Raw genomic sequence first — 18,929 nt, 5'->3', positions numbered from 1 at the left:
GTCTTAATCAGTCGAATTTTCTAAAAAGTATTTTCCCCAAATTTCTTTCTGTGCATTCTTAGTTTAGTAACTAGTTTAGATAACCAAATCTCTTAATTTTTAGGCTAGATAATAAAAAGAAAGTAATTACTAGTACTCATAGTTCCTTTGGGTTCGACAATCCGGTCTTGCTAAAGCTATACTACTGTTCGATAGGTACACTTGCCTTCATCGTGATAATAGTTAGTTTCAAGAACGATTAATTACAAATTTATAAACTTATCACGAAAAAGCACGATCAAACTTACCAAGGCTAAACAACAAATATGGCAATTACCCTAATCAACAATTTTCTCTTTTCTGTAGTTAATTATCGGTTCTTGATCTATACAGTAATTTTTATTTCAATTATCAGTCCCAATTATATTATAAAAGCCCATTTAATGCATATGACTTTTTAATTGTCATTTTTCACAATTACCCTAAACTTTTATATTTTTATTTAATTTAGTCCCTAAAACCGGAACAAGCTTAATTTCACAATTGATCCATAACCCATATTGCTGAATTTATTTCCATCCTTAATCAGCCCTCTAGATCTGAAATTTCACAAGAAAACCATGCCAAATTTAATATATTTTTAATTTAATCCTTGAACTTAAAAATTATACAAAAATCACTTTACAAAATAGTCCTATTTCAACATCAAGCTTCAAACTAAACCATTATAAACTAAAAAAAATCACTTTACAAAATAGTCCTATTTCAACATCAAGCTTCAAACTAAACCATTATAAACTAAAAAGCTTCAAGAGCATCAATAACAAGCTTTCGAAACTCTGACAATATTTCAAAATAATCCCTGAACTAGATAAATTAAGCTATAACGATCTCAAAAATATAAAATTTACTAAAAACAAAGGATACAAGCAAAGCCAAAGCTTGGAGGTTCAATGACAATGGTGTTCGGTGGGGAGAAGCAAAAATGAAAAAGATGAAGAATGTTTCATTTGTTTTATTATTACTAACATTTATTTAATAACATAATAATTATAAAACTTAATTTATTATGCACAATACCGTCCACTATCTTCAACAATAGTTTAATTACCATTTAAATACTTCCAATTACTTTTTTATAGTCAATTAGCCCTTTTAAACTAATAGTGATTGGCTTTTGCAACTTAACCGATATAGTCTTTTTTCTTTAATTAACTAGCCAAACATTAAAACTACTGAACCAAATTTCAATACACCAATGTGGTAAATCCGTAAATATTTCATAAAAATATTTAGGGGCTCGGTTTACAAAAAAGAGGCCCCGATACCTCATTTTTCAAAACCATTTAACTTTACGGACAAACCACTTGTACTTAAATATTTATTGAATTAGCAAAAAATTATTAAATCAAAATTCAATTTATTATTATATTTGACTTGTAAATATTAAATAACTAATATTTACGGACTCTCACGTAGGAATTGTGGTCTCAAAACCACTATTTCCAACACTATTGGAAAATGATTTATGGTTAAGGATCGGATAATCAAAACTGTCAATTGGAATGGGTAATTTTGTATGGCATTGCACTCAGCATCGCTAGAGGGCTCGAGTACTTGCATTAAGGTTGTAACACAAGGATATTGCAATTTGACATAAAGCCTTACAATATCCTTTTGGATGAGAATTTTTGTCTCAATATCTTCGATTTTGGCTTGCCAAAATTATGTGAAAGAAAGAAGAGTATTGTATCGATGACAGGTGTTAGAGGAAATGCGGGATATATTGCTCCAAAAGTGTTTTTTTCGAAATTTAGGAGGAGTTTCTCATAAATTTGATTTTTATAGTTATGGAATGATGATGCTTGAAAAGGGTCGGAGATAGAAAAAATATTAATGTTGAAGCATCCCGCACCAGTGAAATATATTTTCTATCATGGATTTATAAGTATCTCTATCAGTCTACGAACTTGAATATTAATGAAGAAATAACAAAAAAAGAAGTAGAAATAACAAAGAAATTGATTGCAGTGAGTCTTTGCTGCATTCAAACCAATCCATTAGATCGACCGTCAATGACTAGAGCATTAGAAATGTTGCAAGAAAGCCTTCAATCATTGGAACTTCCCCCGCGACCTAATTAAACATTTTTTTGGAAATTGTTCATTAAACATGTGTTTATTATTTTTTTAATTTATTAAACGTGTAGTATTAGTGAATTTAAGAGAGTTATAAATATGGAAAAATGCAAATAAGGGTAGACAGAAGATATGAGGATCTTTTTGATGATTTCTAATAGAATCTATAATTGATTAAACAAACAATCATTTGAAACATAACCTAAAATTTGATAGGTTTTCTTACAATACTTTTTAATACTACCTGCCAAATTGGAAAATTAACAAATGCTTGGTGTTTATTCACGTGGACTGTGTATGATTTTGTTGAAATTGAAAATATCGGTGAAAGTGAGATTGAAAATACTGGGAGAAGTTTTTTAAATGTTATCTTTAGGAATGCTAATCAGGTTTCTCAACAATGGAAAGTATTGTCCCTCAGGGGAGGGTTTTGTCTCCTGCTATGCAGAGAGCCATTTACGATTCACAGAGGGGAACGCTCGACCATATGTGGATGTACGACTACTCATCAAGAGGCGATGTGAGTGTCTCACCCTTTATGAGATTCAAACCCTTAACCCATTGCCGAGGTCCCTAGAAATGACATTTCGAAAACTTCTCTTAGAGTCCCTCCTTAATAGTAACGATAGTATTAGATTCAAATAATTTGGATTTTAATAAGTGAAACCAAACAAATTGTTACCGTCCTTGATTTGACTATACAGTCAGTATAAAACAACATCAATAGTGGTATTAGTAGGGTGTACTTCAACCAAGTTTGACTCCAAATTTAAAGTTTAATCTTTAAAGTTGAAAATTTGGTTCAATCTCCTAATTCTAATTTAAGATGAAGATTTTTTATCTAAAGAAGAAAATGAGCTCGATTGTCATGTTGATTATTTGTGCTTAACCTTGAATTGAAAATTTTCAATAATAATAAGTGAAAGTTTGATTATATTGTTTTATTTTTGGTACAAATCAAGAGTGTTAATGCCTTGAAAAGTTAATAAATTATAAACGCCTTCCATTCTAGTTTAGTATGCCCGCTTATTATATTCAACCATTTTTTTGTCACCTCCAAAAACACCTACAAAAAGAAATATTATGATTTTTTTCGTATAATAAGGATAGAACGAAGTGTGAGAAGTCTGGCCTAAATTTTATTGGCAAATTTGTAGCTTCAAATGGACAGAAATTGAAAGGCTCTGTGGTACTGAATGATGGTAGCTCCGCCAGTCATGCTATTTCACCTGCAGTGCACAATGTAAAAAGAGAAAGTCCAGTTGGAGAGGGGACTTTCAACGAGATCTGATATTTGAATTCTTGATTGATGATTCTACAAATTGTCGAAAGGGAAGGCGTTTATTATAGAATCATGAAGATTTTGAATGTGACTTGCTCAATAGTTTAAGTTACTCAAATTCGAACTCAATTCGATAATAACTAAATCGAATTCAATTTTTTTCTTTGAGTTGGACAAAAAAACTGCGAGCACCTATCTCGTAACGGTATTTGATTCATGTTTTAATTAGATCTTTGGTTGTTCAGTTATACGGTATTCGATTCTCCTTTTGGAATTTTTATCTTTTTTCCTATATATATAGATTTAAAAAGAATTATAAAATTATAAAAATCATACATTTTTATAATTTGAAAAAAAATTCGAATTCATCAGTAAATTTTATTAAAATAATTTTATAATTAAATTATTATATTAAAATTATTATATTTTATACTTAAATTTTCAATAATAAACTATATTTTTATTAATATATAAAATTAAAGCCGAACTAGATGGGCCCAAAATACAAAGTAATTTATCCAAGATCCAACTAAAACAGAAACAAATAACATGAACCATGTCCATCTATGCTACAATTTCAACAATTTCCCTTGGAAGTTTAGTCGATAAAATAAGAGAAATTTCCTTTGGACAATTACGTAATTCTGTTGGGAAGCTAAGAGTCTTAAAGATCGACTTTATAGTCAAACCCTTTTGTTTTGACAATTTCCTCGGAATTCATTTCAGCTGAGCTGAGACAAAAATCAATGGTTTCTATTTATTATCATTTGATTGGTTATCTTACTATCTCTTCTCTGAAATTTTTATAAAAACAAATTGAAAATGAAATCATCAGCATCAGCATCATCAGATCTTGCTCTTCTTTTGCTTTCTTTATCATTCATGGTGCTTAGGGTTGCTGTTTCACAAAGTAATAATACCAGAGGTATGTTTGCATGTACTTTCCATTTTAGAACTAATCATTTTGGGTAATGGTAATATGATGAAGATTAAGGTTGCGTGCATCAGCCAGTTTAATAACTTCCTCTTGGGTTGGGTGGTTAACACAAGTATGTTCTGTTCCAAGGCCTCTCTCAGTTTAACTTATAAACTCTTCTGTTTGAAACTCGGCTTGGATCCTTTGCTTGTCTTGTCCCTGTTCATATACCTCTTTTTGTGTGTGTGTGTGTGTATATGTTTTGTGTTTATTTAAATTCATTTTCCTGTTGTACAGGTTCTCGTCCATGGATGTTTACTATTGTAACTAACTGCAGCTATACAGTTTGGCCAGGGGTGTTGACAACGGACGAAACCTCACAGAATTTTCCTACTACAGGTTTCAGTCTTAATCCTGGTGAATCAACATCTATTTCTATTCCAAGATCTTGGAAAGGTCGGATATGGGGTCGAACTCTTTGCACTCAAGACTCTTCTGGCAATTTCTCTTGCCTCACTGGGGACTGCGGCACATCTAGACCAGAATGTTCTGGTAATAGTTCTATCTAGACCACCCTTGCAGAGTTTGGATTCAATGGTGATCAGGGAGATTTCTATGATGTTAGCCTTGTTGGTGGATACAATCTACCATTGATGATATCCCCACATGGTGGAACTGGAAGTGACTGTAACTTAACTAGATGTGTTGCGGATTTGAATGGTGACTGTTCTTTGGAGCTTGAGGTTGTAAATGGGAGTGAGACAGTTGCATGTAAGAGTGCTTGCTTTGCTCTTGGGGAACCCCAGTATTGCTGCACCAGAGATTATGATTCTCCAATTACGTGCCAGCCCGCTTCTTACTCACAATTCTTCAAGACTGCGTGTCCTACAGCTTATACCTGCGCCTATGATGATGCAGCCAGTATGTTCACTTGTGTTGATGTTGATTATGATATTATTTTCTGCCCTACCCCTTCCACTAGGTAATAAATGCATACCAATTTCAATATAGAGAACGGTCGATCCCAAGGTAATGGTGCTTGTTGATGTCACCAGTCCGTGGTGGCATTGGCAATCAATTGCTAACCGTTTCTTCCATCTCTGCTCTAAAATTTTTTGGAAAAGAAAATGATTTCTCTTTCTTTCTGCTTCTACTTCTATTTTGTTTATTCTTGGGTTTCCTATTTCACTACCCAGTCTCGATCAACTGTACGAGAAGTGCCACAATGCAGTGTTTAAATGTGGGAATATCTCCATTGGATATTGATAAACCTCAAAAGTAACATATTTTTATCCCATGCTTGGCATATTTTTGGATGATTTATCACAAGCTTTAGTGAATTCGGTGCTCCTAATCCTTTAAATTCATGTTTTATACTTAGGTGAGCATAGGAAGGTGAAAAGAGCAAGAAACGGGCCAAAACGGACAAAAATGGCCCTAATTCAGTGTTTCATACTGCCTAGACACTTCAAAACGAGTAAATCACACGCCCATGTGTCACGGCCGTGTCAGCATTAAACCAAGTCAGGATTGCACACGGCCTAAGCACCCTCACATGGGCGTGGCACACGGCCGTGTCCTTATAGAACCCAAGTATAATTTTATTCGAAAAAAGCTCATTTTGGGCTATTTTGGGCATTCCAAAATCTATTTAAACACCCTAGAAGAGGATCAAAGGGGACACGCGAAGTAGAATGTAGAAAATACTCAAGGATAGCCATCGAAATCAGCTCGGAAGCAGGATCTACTTAAAGACTGAAGATCTCCATTCAATTTCCTAGAAGTTCTTTGGGTTTCTTTATGTTCTATTGTTTTCCCAATTTTGAGATGTTTTCCATTATTATAAACTAAACTCCCCAAATACCTAAGGGAGATGAAACCTGAGAGAGATCTTATTACTATTTGATTTATATGATAAATAGTTGTTCTTATTCTTAATTATGTGTTCTTAATTCTTGTTTTAATATTCCAGGATATTAATTCGGGTTTTTATGTGCTTATTCAGTGGAGCAAAAGTCCCTGTTTAAGAGTAGATCTTCCATAATTAAGGGGAGTTGCATGCAATCCTAGAGATAGGACGACACAAATCTGCCAGATTAGAGTCAAATCTAATGAGGGAGTCCATAGATCGAGTAATGCGAAAATAGGGGTTTTAATTAGAAAGAGATTTCAATTAATCAACCTAAAGTCAGTTGTTTTTAGTCTCGAGAGAGATATTAACATAAATTAGGGATTTCTAAGGATTAAGTCATGTGAATAAATCGTCTAATTCAAAAGTAATAAGTGAAGTCCAGGTGAATTCTTCCTTGGGTATTGTCTTCTCCATCGGTTTTTCAATAGTATGGTCCAACTTTTATCTCTATCGTAATCTTAGTCAATTAGATAATTAGTCTTAGTTTAAAACATCCCTTAATTCTTAGGCTAGATAATAAAAAGATAGTAATTACTAGTACTTTTAGTCCTTGTAGATACGATATTTCCGGTCTCGCCATAACTATACTACTATTCGATAGGTGCGTTTGCCTTAGTCGAATTTTTTTAGTTAGTTTAGTGACTATCAAGTTTTTGGCGCCGTTCCCGGGGACTAAGATATTAGGAACATTTGATTTTTATTACTTTAGCCATTTTTACTTTTATTGCAATTTACTTTTTGTTTTTTAGTTTAATTTTTCTTTTGTTTGCTTCTGGCTAGTGTCTCTAGTTTATGACTAGGAGGAACCCGTTAGGACATTTGCTTTTTGACAGTGAGATCAAGAGCACAGCTCACAGAAACCGAAAAGAAATAAGGTGAAGCTTACAATACATAGAGGAAGAGCGAGAGGACAATATATGTACTACAATCGAGGAGATGGCTAATAATCAGAATAATCCGCTACCTCCTGTAGTTGCTGCAAATCCAGTAAATCAGAATCCTGCTCCTCGTACTATGTATGATTATGCTAAACCTACTTTAACAGGAATTGAATTGAGTATAGTTAGACCTGCTGTTGCTGCAAATAATTTTGAACTGAAACCTAACACGACTCAAATGATACAACAGTTTGTTCAGTTTGATGGTTTGCAGGACGAGGATCTAAACACTCATTTGGCAAATTTTTTAGAATTCTGCGACACCTTTAAGATCAATGATGTTTCTGACGATGCTATTCACCTTCGGTTGTTTCCCTTTTCATTGAGGAATAAGACTAAACAATGGTTGAACTCGTTACCACGAGGGTCAATCACCACTTGGGAACAAATGACTGAAAATTTTTTACTTATATATTTTTCGCCGGCTAAAACGGCAAAGTTAAGGAATGATATCTCTTCTTTTGTGCAGATGGATTTAGAAACACTTTATGATGCATGTGAGAGATAGAAAGATTTATTGAGAATGTGCCCTCACCATGGGTTACCCCTTTGGCTACCGGTTCAAACTTTCCATAACGGTTTAAACCCTTCAAGTAGGCAAATGATCGACGCAGCTGCCTGTGGCACTATCAATAATAAGACACCTGAAGAGGCTTATGAGTTCATAGAGGAGATGTCACTGAACAATTATCAGTGGCAAGTTATGACGACAAAGCCAACCAAGGCAGCTGGCGTTTTTAACATCGACTCGGTTACTATGCTATTAAATTAGGTAGAACTCTTGAATAAAAAGATTGATGGTTTATTTAGTTCTGCGCAGGTACTTCCAGTAATGTAGTACGATACAAGTGGAGGTGGAATGAGCAATTCAGAATACCCATCCTACGGCCCCAACATGGAGAACGAGCAATTGAACTATATGGGTAATAATTCTCAACCTCAAAATAATCCTTCCAGTAACACTTACAATGCAGGTTGGAGGAATCACCCAAATTTCTCATGGGGAGGCCAAGGGAATCAAAGGCCACCACCCTCTCCAAGATTCCAACAACAACCTTACCAGCAAGAGAAAAAGCCAAACCTTGAGGAGATGATGACAAAGTTTATTTTAGTAGTAGAAACCCATTTTCAGAACATTGAAACTGCACCTTAAAAATCAACAAGCATAAATTTAAGGGCTCAAGAATCAAATTGGACAGCTGGCTAGGATGATTTCAGAGAGACCACCAGAGAGTCTACCTAGTAACACCGAACCCAATCCAAAAGAGCATGTGAAAGCAGTTACATTAAGGAGTAGGAAAGTGTTAGTTGAATCTAAAAAGAAGCCACCACAAGAAGCTGACAAGAACGAAGGAGAGGAGGTAAAACCCAACAACAATGAAAATCTAGTGCCGGGGGAATATAAACCACCAATCTCATATCTAGCAAAGTTGAAGAAAGACTGCATAGATGCACAATTCGGTAAATTTCTTGAACTCTTTAAACAGTTGCATATTAACTTACCTTTTGTTGAAGCTATTTCGTAGATGCCTACATACGTAAAATTTTTAAAGGAGCTTCTAACAAATAAGAGGAAATTTGAAGAGTTGTCAATAGTAGAACTCAACAAGGAATGCTCGGCCATACTCCAAAATAAACTGGCAACCAAACTGAAAGATCCAGGAAGTTTTACTATTTCCTGCTTAATTGGTAGTTTAAATGTTGAAAATGCACTAGCTAATTTAGGCACTAGCATAAATTTGATACCTTACAAAACGTTCAAGCAACTTGGTCTTAGGAAACCGAAACCTACTAGGATGAGTATTCAACTAGCTGATAGATCTATTAAATATTCTAGGGGAATTATTGAAGATGTACTCGTAAATTCATATTCCCTTTTGATTTTGTTGTGCTTGAAATGGATGAGGATGTTGAGGTGCCTTAAATTTTAGGTCACCCATTTTTAGCCACTACTAGGGCTGTTATTGATGTGGGTGACGGTAAACTTATGCTTAAGGTAGGTGACGAAGAGATTATTTTCAAAATTTATGATGCCATGAGATTTTCTAGAGAACAAGATGACTCTTGTTATTTTATTGATTCTATTGATCATGCTACTCAAGATTCTTTGTAGGAAATAGTACATAAGAACACGTTGGAACTGTGTCTTGCCCAATGAGAGAAGGTAAATGACGATGGTTCTGCGATAGGTAAGATAAAAGCTGAACTAAATTCCAATGAGCCTTCATTGAGACAGAAGAGCTATGAAGGTATTAAGGTAAAAAATGAATTAAAATTAGAAGCCTCTGTTGAAGAACCTCCTAAATTGGAATTAAAATAACTACCAAATCACCTAGAATATGTGTTTCTTGGAAATAATTCTACATTACCAGTAATCATTGCTTCAGATTTACAGCCAACTGAAAAGGACAAATTACTTCAAGTATTGAAGGTTCATAAAAGAGCTATAGCTTGGAAGATTTCTAACATAAGAGGGTCAGTCCTTCTTTTTGCACACACAAAATTTTATTGGAAGATGAATTTAAACCTTGTGTACAAGCTCAAAGACAACTGAATCCTAACATGAAAGAAGTCGTAAAAGCTGAGGTAATTAAACTCTTAGATTCTAGAATTATTTATCCTATTTCTACCAGTTCTTGGGTGAGTCCTGTGGAGGTTGTTCCTAAGAAAGAAGGCATGACTGTTGTAGCTAATGAGAAGAATGAGTTGATTCCAACACGCACAGTTACGGGATGGAGAGTTTGCATTGATTATAGGAAGTTGAATGATGCCACGAGAAAAGATCACTTTCCCTTACCATTCATTGATCAGATGCTGGAAAGATTATCTGGGCATATGTATTATTGCTTCCTAGATGGACTTTCAGGTTACTTCCAAATCCCAATAGCCCCTGAGGACCAAGAGAAAATGACATTCACATGTCCATACGGTACGTTTACTTATAGATGAATGCCTTTTAGATTATGTAATGTTCCTGCTACTTTTCAGCAATGCATGTTGGCCATCTTTGATGAACTTGTAGAAGACATTATGGAAGTATTTATGGACGACTTCTCGGTATTCGGTAACTCTTTCTATCTTTGCCCTAAAAATTTAAAACGAGTTCTAATGAGATGTGAGGAAATGAAACTTGTGCTAAATTGGGAAAAATGTCATTGTATGGTTTGTGAAGGGATTGTATTAGGCCACAAAATTTTTAGTAAAGGGATCGAGGTTGATAAAGCGAAAATTGAAACTATGGAGAAATTATCTCCCCCTAGTTCAATCAAGGTTATTAGAAACTTTTTAGGACATGTGGGATTTTATAGAAGATTCATTAAAGATTTTTCTAAAATAGCTAAGCCTTTAATGAATTTACTAGAAAAAGATGTACCTTTCAATTTCAGTCAGGAATGTTTAGAAGCATTTAATACTCTTAAGGATAAATTAATTAATACTCTAATTGTAGTTGCACCTGATTGGAATTTACCCTTTGAACTAATATGTAATGCGAGTGATTTTGCAATAGGTGCGGTTCTTGGACAGTGAAAAGACAAGCATTTTCAATCGATCTATTATGCTAGCAAGACATTAACAGCCGCACAAGAAAATTATACGACTACTGAGAAAGAATTGTTGGCTATGGTTTTTGCATCCGATAAATTTAGACCATATTTAATATTATCTAAAGTTGTCGTTTACACTGACCCTTCAGCACTTCGATACCTCCTTACTAAAACAGATGTAAAACCTAGATTAATAAGATGGATTTTGTTGTTGCAGAAATTTGATTTAGAAATTTAAGATAAGAAGGGAGCAGAAAATCTTGCAGCAGATCATCTATCTAGATTAGAAAACCCACATCTCAAGGAGTTTGATGAATATGAGATAAATGACTTATTCCCTGAGGAACAACTCTTTACTATATCTGACTTTGAGGAACCTTGGTTTGCAGATATTGCAAATTATTTAGCTGCTAACGTTACACCAAAAGGGTTGACACATCAGCAAAAGAAACAATTCTTCATTGATGTGAAAAACTATTTTTGGGAAGATCTTTTTCTTTTTCATATATGTGCAGATCAAGTGATTAGAAGATGCGTCACGAAGTTAGAAGCAATTGAGATCTTGGAACATTGCCACTCATGACCGACTGGAAGACATTATAGTGGGACTAGGACCGCAAATAAAACGCTCGAATCAGGTTTTTATTGGCCCACACTATTTAAAGACGCCAATAGGTATGTTACTTCTTGTGATAAATGTCAACGAACGGGTAATATCTCTAAACATGATGAAATGCCCCAAACGTACATACTTTCATGTGAAATATTTGATGTATGGGGTATTGATTTCATGGGTCCATTCCTTAGCTCATTTAGGAATAAATAAATATTAGTAGCCGTTGATTATATGTCTAAATGGGTGGAAGCCCAAGCCTTACCAACTAATGATGCTAGAGTGGTGGTGAAGTTCCTTAAGAAACTTTTCTCTCAATTTGGAACACCTAGAGCAATTATCAGTGATAGGGGTACTCATTTCTGTAATGCTCAATTTGATAAAACCCTTAAGAAATATGGAGTTCACCATAGAACAGCTACCCCTTACCATCCTCAAACTAGTGGACAAGTCGAAGTCGCAAATCAAGAGCTTAAACGTATCCTAGAAAAGACTGTAGAGTCAAATAGGAAGAATTAGGCAAAGAAAATAGATGATGTTTTATGGGCCTATAGAACTGCTTTTAAGACCCCGATAGGAACATCACCTTACAGACTTGTTTATAGGAAAAGTTGTCATTTACCGTTTGAACTAGAACATACAGCATTCTGGGCTATAAAATTTCTAAACTTTGATTCCAAACTCGTAGGTGAAAAGAGATTGATGCGGCTGAACGAGTTAGATGAATGGCGAGCTAATGCATACGAGAACTCACAATTATACAAAGAAGTAATGAAGCGCTGCCATGATGCTCGTTTAAAGCAACACAAGTAATTTGAAGTTAGAGATCTTGTCCTTTTATACAACTCAAGGCTCAAATTGTTTCCTGGGAAGCTTAAATCAGGATGGGCAGGTCCTTTCGTAGTCCAAATCGTTTTTCCATATGGCACAGTAGAGGTAAGTCACCCAACCCAAGGCACTTTCAAGGTAAACGGACATTGTCTTAAACTTTATAGCGATGAAGATTTTAAAGATAATAGAGAGGAGCTACGGCTTCACGAACCTACCTAAATATAGCCACAAGGTAAAGTCGAACTTAAACTCTAAATAAGTGCTCCTCAGGAGGCAACTCGAGCACTAACCCCACTAAATAACTTTAGTTTGTCTTTCTATTTTTTTATAATCTAACTGCAGGTATTTTTGGTATACACGGCCTGGCACACGGGCGTGTCCTAGGCCGTGTTCTCACCACGGGTACTAGACACCGGCGTGTCCATGGCCGTGCTAAAACAGGACAAACATTTTCCCCAATACAGGATGACACACGAGCTGTGTTAAGTAGCCACGGCCATGTGATACGGGCGTGTGTACCACACGGATAAGGGACACGGGCGTGTCCCAGACCGTGATGAAACTGCACTTTAATTCCTTAAAAAATCAGCAGAGGCACGGCATGCGTTAAATCACCACGGTTGTGCCCAAAAGCCGTAGAAAATCCTGATTACGAGACACGGGCGTGGTAGACCTAACACGAGTGTGGGAGAAGCGAATGAATCACCACATGGCCATGCGATGCAGTCGTATGGGCCACACGGCCTAGATATACGGGCGTGTCCACAGACCGTGTGCGATACTGACTTAAATTATCAGACCATAAGCACAAGTTATGAACACGAATGTGTCGGACTTAACACGGGCATGGGAGAAGTGAACGAACGTGCACACAGCTTGGGGGCACGGGCGTGTCCAAGGGACCGTGTGCGACACTGACTTAAAAGTTCACGAAAAACACGGGCTAGGAGCTTGCCACACTGGCATGGGCCACGGCTATGTGGCCCAAAAAGGGGCTTACACGACCATGGCCCCCTTTTAATCCCCTCCTCTAACCCTAGTTTCTTCCCATTCATATAAAAACTCATTATTTACCCTTCACTATTCCCCCATCTTCTTAAACCAGCCCTATTCCCCTTCTCTATTTTCCCTCCCCCTTTCTTTCCCCCTTGTCCCTCTCCCTTTCTTTCCTCCTTCTTCCTCTCTGTTCCTTTCATTTCCCCTTTTCTCCTTCCCTTCTGACTACCACGAGCCACCGCACGCCATCGCACGCCACCGCGCCCCACTACTGACCACCACTCTCGGTTTCCACTCTTGCACATCTAGCTCCTTCATACTATTTTAATCATCCCTATTATGTTGATTATTACTATTATTACTCATAGTTATTTATCATTGTTCTATCTTTTTTCTATTTGACTGATTTATGATTATTACTATTGCTTTAATGCTTTTGTGATTCTTCCTTAGTTATTGATTCAGTAAGCTTTGGACACTCGTAATATGCTACATAGATTTTAGGGCCATTTGTTTTATTGAGTAAATTCGTAGTTTGCTTATATATTTAGTACTCACTTAGTTAGTTTTTTTTTAGGTATTATGATTCTACTTATTTCGTCTGCCTGATTAAGTTGCATTTGGATGTTTGTTCTTATTCGTTTGGTTACTATGTTGATTCGAGTCATGTGATTACTTTTGCAGAAACCTATAACGAACACAAGAGGCAAGAAAACTGCCATCCCCACTTCAAAAAAGCAAAGTGATCAGGTGCAACCTCCTCCGGTCCCACCACTGAGATACGTCATCTATTCCTTCAATTTCCACCAAGGCCTTAGGAGGAATTATTTTAAATTCTACGTGCCCGACCCCTTAGTGTGGGCTGTTGCATCGATTGGGCCGCATTAGAGTAGGTCCACCTTACTGATTCAGTTTGGGCCCTCCTCGCTACCACTCCGTAGGACCACTTCTTTGACATTATTGAGCCGACTTACCTGAAACTCACCTTGGAACTGTGCTCGACGTTTCAGCTGCAAATAGTTATGGCAGAGTACGACGACCTAGGCACAGTCCAATTCCATCTTAGCAGTCTAGTACGACAATTAAGTGTCCCAGAATTCTTAGTGGCCCTAAGACTTTATACAGATGAATTTATGGAGGACGACAATTTTCTTCATCTCTACCGTCACATCCACTACGCACCTTCTTCTTGTTGGGCAGCCCTCATGCCTGCTACCAGCATCTATGATCCCAGCAGCTCCAAGGCATCGGCTCTCTCTCCGGTATTGCGATACCTTCACGCCATTTTTGCTCACACCTTAACAAGGCAACGAGAGAGCACAGGAGTCGTTAACACTCACGACACATACTTTTTATGGAGCATGAGGCAATGGCATATTTTCGATCTAGCATACTTCATCGCCCTTGCCTTTCGGCATCAGACAAAACAACACCGAAAGGGAGTCATCAGCATTGGCGCTTATGTGACTCATCTAGCTTGATACTTTGGGCTCCTGAACACATCAGCACAATCCTCATCGCTCACACTCATCGACCAGATGTCTCCACAAGGCATCCAAAGTATGCTCCACATGAGGATGATAGAGCGTCATCGCGGGTTCGATCCTCCTCAATACCGACTAGCCCGAGCCACCGATGAGGACGACCCTGAGGATATTCCTGACGATATCCCTTCATTTCATGACGACCCACCTACTCAGCCACCGCTGAGTCACCGACTAGTTCATACGGCTGCTTCATTAACAGAAATTTCTGCCCACCTAGATTGATTTGAGCAATATTACACTCAGCGATTTGACAACATAGAGGCAACTCTGCAACAGATTTTTCAGTATTTCCACATTTCGCCTCCAACACCACCATCTCACGATCCAGTTGCCGATGATGACTTTTGAGTCCATTTATTTTTTACTTTATTTTACTTTTGCTTTTGTTTTTATTTTCCTTTTATTTTTATTTCTATTTCCAGTTTTCATGTTCTAAAAAGACTTTGATTAGTATATTTTGAATACCTCAATTTTATGGTTGTTTCTCTATGAATAACCTTAACGACCCCATTGATATAATACCCTAAACCATTATTGGTGACATCATAGTTTCAAAAGGTTCAGTCGATTGGTGCTACTTAGGAATATACAAACAGACCTATGAGAAAAGAAAATGCACAACTGCCATGTCCTGCTCAACCACGACCATAGCCACCACGACACCGACCACCACGATAACCTCTTCGCTTGGCACTGTGATTGTGGAACCCAACCTCTACCACCACTTTCACCTCTGTCTAATGTCACATGCACATCGTTTCCAATGTCTCTAAACCCGCTTTCACTCTTTCAAGGACTACATCCAAATTCAAGGCAGTTTCACTTTTCCCCCTCTTCTATGATATTATGCTTATGTTATTATTATCTATCTTCGTACATTGAGGACAATGTACATCTTAAGTGTGGGGAGGTTATGATATTATGATTATCAGAAAATCCCTGAATTATATCTTGTTCTTAAATAATTTTCTCATACTACTATTAGAATGAATTGTGATTGACTTATGATTTTTATTGATATGTTTTGGATCAAAACATAGGTAATTGTGCATTGATTGTCAAACTTTAAGGCAGTAGAGAATCAAGCATGATAAGTTAACTTTTGAGAATTAAAATTTATAGGTTGTTTCCCTGAATTGAGGTATTATCTTGAACTTCTAAGTTTACAGGATTGACATCAAATACCCATAATTTTTGTGAGATTTTGAGCCTTTAGAGCATATATCCTTTCTTGCTCACTTTTATTGTTGCTTATGAGTGTGTCAATACTGATTTGTTATTCTAGAACTTACTTCGATTATACATGTCGAGACCACATTATCGATTTGATATACCGAGATGATAAAGGCACTTAGGTTTTAACCCACTCACTTCCTAAAAAGCCTACCTTCATAATTAACCCTTAGTGAACCCCTTTGAGCCTTAAACACCATTTCTTGATATTTTCCCACTAAAAGTTACCTCACAATTTAACCTTTTTTGATTCATCAAGAATTTCTCCTTTTTTATTGACCCCCTTTTTATCGAGATTGATTTGATTAGTTACCTAATGACTTTCGTCCATTTCAGTTGCTGAATTATTTCTCAGTATATACTCGATACTTGTTCTTATTCTTAAAAAAAAAGGGCATATTGTATTCATAAAATTTCATTTTGATTACAAAGAGCTTGGATAAGTTAAAGTTTTATTATCAAGGAAAAAAGCTCACGTCACTAGTTATGGATAGATTTATTTTGGCACTTGTTTGTAATTTAGTAATTGGCTTCATTCTCTAAGTTGGGTAATTTATTAAATTAATCTCGATTTTAACCCTATTTTCAGCCTTTATCCACACTTTTAACCCAAGCCTCATTACAACCCTGCTAAAGACCTTTTGATTTGTGTATCATCTCATTTATAGTGGTGGAGATTTGATTTTCATGCAAGCTTATGGTAATAACTTTTCATGTTTGACTATTGAGTGCCTGATTATTGAACCTTAAACACTTTGAGTGATTTGAGTGATTTGAGTGAATCTTTAGTGAGGATGTCAACTTTTGTTGATTTAGAATTAAAGGTATTTATTTAGATGATGGGAGATACCTATAATTTTATGATTGCTCAGCTTGGATTACTCGAAACTTTAATGTTCTTTTAGTTGAATTTTCAATGTACGACTACTTGTGGATTATTTCGAACATTATTGATGAGAATTATAAGTTGAGAAGAATTTATTTTAATTGTAAGTTGAGGATTTTTCTTGAGGACAAGCAAATATGTAAGTGTGGGGATATTTGATAAACCTCAAAAGAAATATATTTTTATACCATGCTTGGCATTTTTTTGGATGATTTATCACAAGCTTTAGTGAATTTGATGCTCCTAAACCTTTAAATTCATGTTTTATACTTAGGTGAGCATAGGAAGGCGAAAAGAGCAAGAAACGGGCCAAAACGGACAAAATGGGCCTAATTCAGTGTTTCACGCGGCCTAGGCACTTCAACACGGGTAATCCACACGCCTGTGTATGACATACAGGTAAACCACACGCCATTGTGTCACGACGTGTCAACATTAAACCAAGTCAGGGTTGCACATAGCCTAAGCACCCTCACACGGCGTGGCACATGACCGTGTCCCTGTCGAACCCAAGTATAATTCTGTTCGGAAAAGGCTAATTTTGAGCTATTTTAGGCATTCCAAAGTCTATTTAAAAACCCTAGAAGAAGATCAAATGGGACACGCAGAATAGAAGGCAGAAAATACTCGAGGATAGCCATCGAAATCAACTCGGAAGTAGGATTTACTTCAAGACTGAAGATCTCCATTCAATTTCCTAGAAGTTCTTTGGGTTTCTTTATGTTTTGTTGTTTTCCCAATTTTGAGATGTTTTTCATTATTATGAACTAAACTCCCTAAATACCTAAGGGAGATGAAACCTGAGATAGATCTTATTACTATTTGATTTATATGATAAATACTTGTTCTTATTCTTAATTATGTATTCTTAATTCTTATTTTAATATTCCAGGATATTAATTCGGGTTTTGATGTGCTTATTCAGTGGAGAAAAAGCCCCTGTTTAAGAGTAGATCTTCCATAATTAAGCGGAGTTGCATGCAATCCTAGAGATAGGATGACATAAATCTGCCGGATTAGAGTCAAATCTAATAAGGGAGTCCATAGATCGAGTAATGCGACAATAGGGGTTTTAATTAGAAAGAGATTTCAATTAATCAACTTAGAGTCAGTTGTTTTTAGTCTCGAGAGAGATATTAACATAAATTAGGGATTTCTATGGATTAAGTCAAGTGAATAAATCATCTAATTCAAAAGTAATTATTGAAGTCTAGGTGAATTCTTCCTTGGATATTGTCTTCTCCATCGATTTTTCAATAGTATTGTCCAACTTTTATCTCTGTCGTAATCTTAGTCAATTAGATAATTAGTCTTAGTATAAAACATCCCTTAATTCTTAGTCTAGATAATAAAAAGATAGTAATTACTAGTACTTTTAGTCTTTGTGGATACGATATTTCCGATCTCGCCATAACTATACTACTATTCGATAGGTGCGCTTACCTTAGTCGAATTTTTTTAATTAGTTCAGTGACTATCAAATATCCTTTCTCTGAAGGTGATCGAGATCCAAAATGTGAACATCTTAGTTTGGAGCTTCACAGTGATGTTTTTACTAATACTACTAAGATTGAAATTGTTGGTGTAAAGTATGAGGTGCTGGACATCCATCATGAAAATCGAATTCTAAAGATTGCAAGGTAGGACTTCATCAACAATGGCTCTTGTCATCCTCAAATTCCAATTCAAGATTCGATCCTAAATTCTGAGCCATTAGTTCTCGGTTCTGGAAATATCAATCTTACTCTGTCTTATGACTGCCAATCTTCATCGAGTCTTAAAATCTTCCCTTGTAATTCTTCAAATTACAATAATGTTTCCATAACTACAGAGAACATTCGTCCAGATGGATGTTCAGCTAATGTTAGAGTCCTGATTCTTCAATCTTCCTGGGAAAGATATCGAAATGATTCCTTGGATTTGGAAGAAGCATTGGAAACAGGATTCGAGGTACAATGGAAGGAAGATACGGAAGCCTGCCAGAAGTGCAATGCTTCTGGTGGAGCCTGCGGTTTTGACAAGTCCAACAATTAAACATTCTACTACTGCCCATCAGGATTTGAGAGTTCACCAGATTCCAACGAATGCTATCAATCCCTTCTCCCACCATCCC

The 18,929-nt window shown here is 36.2% G+C and overlaps 1 non-coding gene and 1 pseudogene across 1 annotated transcript; one reads left to right on the top strand and one right to left on the bottom strand.

Annotated features, from left to right (window-relative positions):
- Window positions 1-4,100: 4,100 nt before the first annotated feature.
- LOC108471740 (pathogenesis-related thaumatin-like protein 3.5) lies at window positions 4,101-6,253 on the top strand (annotated as a pseudogene).
- A 1,348-nt stretch (window positions 6,254-7,601) lies between these two features.
- On the bottom strand, window positions 7,602-7,708 carry LOC128284703 (small nucleolar RNA R71). Its single transcript, XR_008275126.1, has one exon. It is a non-coding gene; the product is annotated as a small nucleolar RNA R71 (small nucleolar RNA).
- Window positions 7,709-18,929: the final 11,221 nt, after the last annotated feature.

This window comes from Gossypium arboreum, chromosome 11, assembly GCF_025698485.1.
Source record: "Gossypium arboreum isolate Shixiya-1 chromosome 11, ASM2569848v2, whole genome shotgun sequence".
Taxonomy (NCBI): Eukaryota; Viridiplantae; Streptophyta; class Magnoliopsida; order Malvales; family Malvaceae; genus Gossypium; species Gossypium arboreum.
This window is presented reverse-complemented; position numbering and strand designations above follow the sequence as displayed.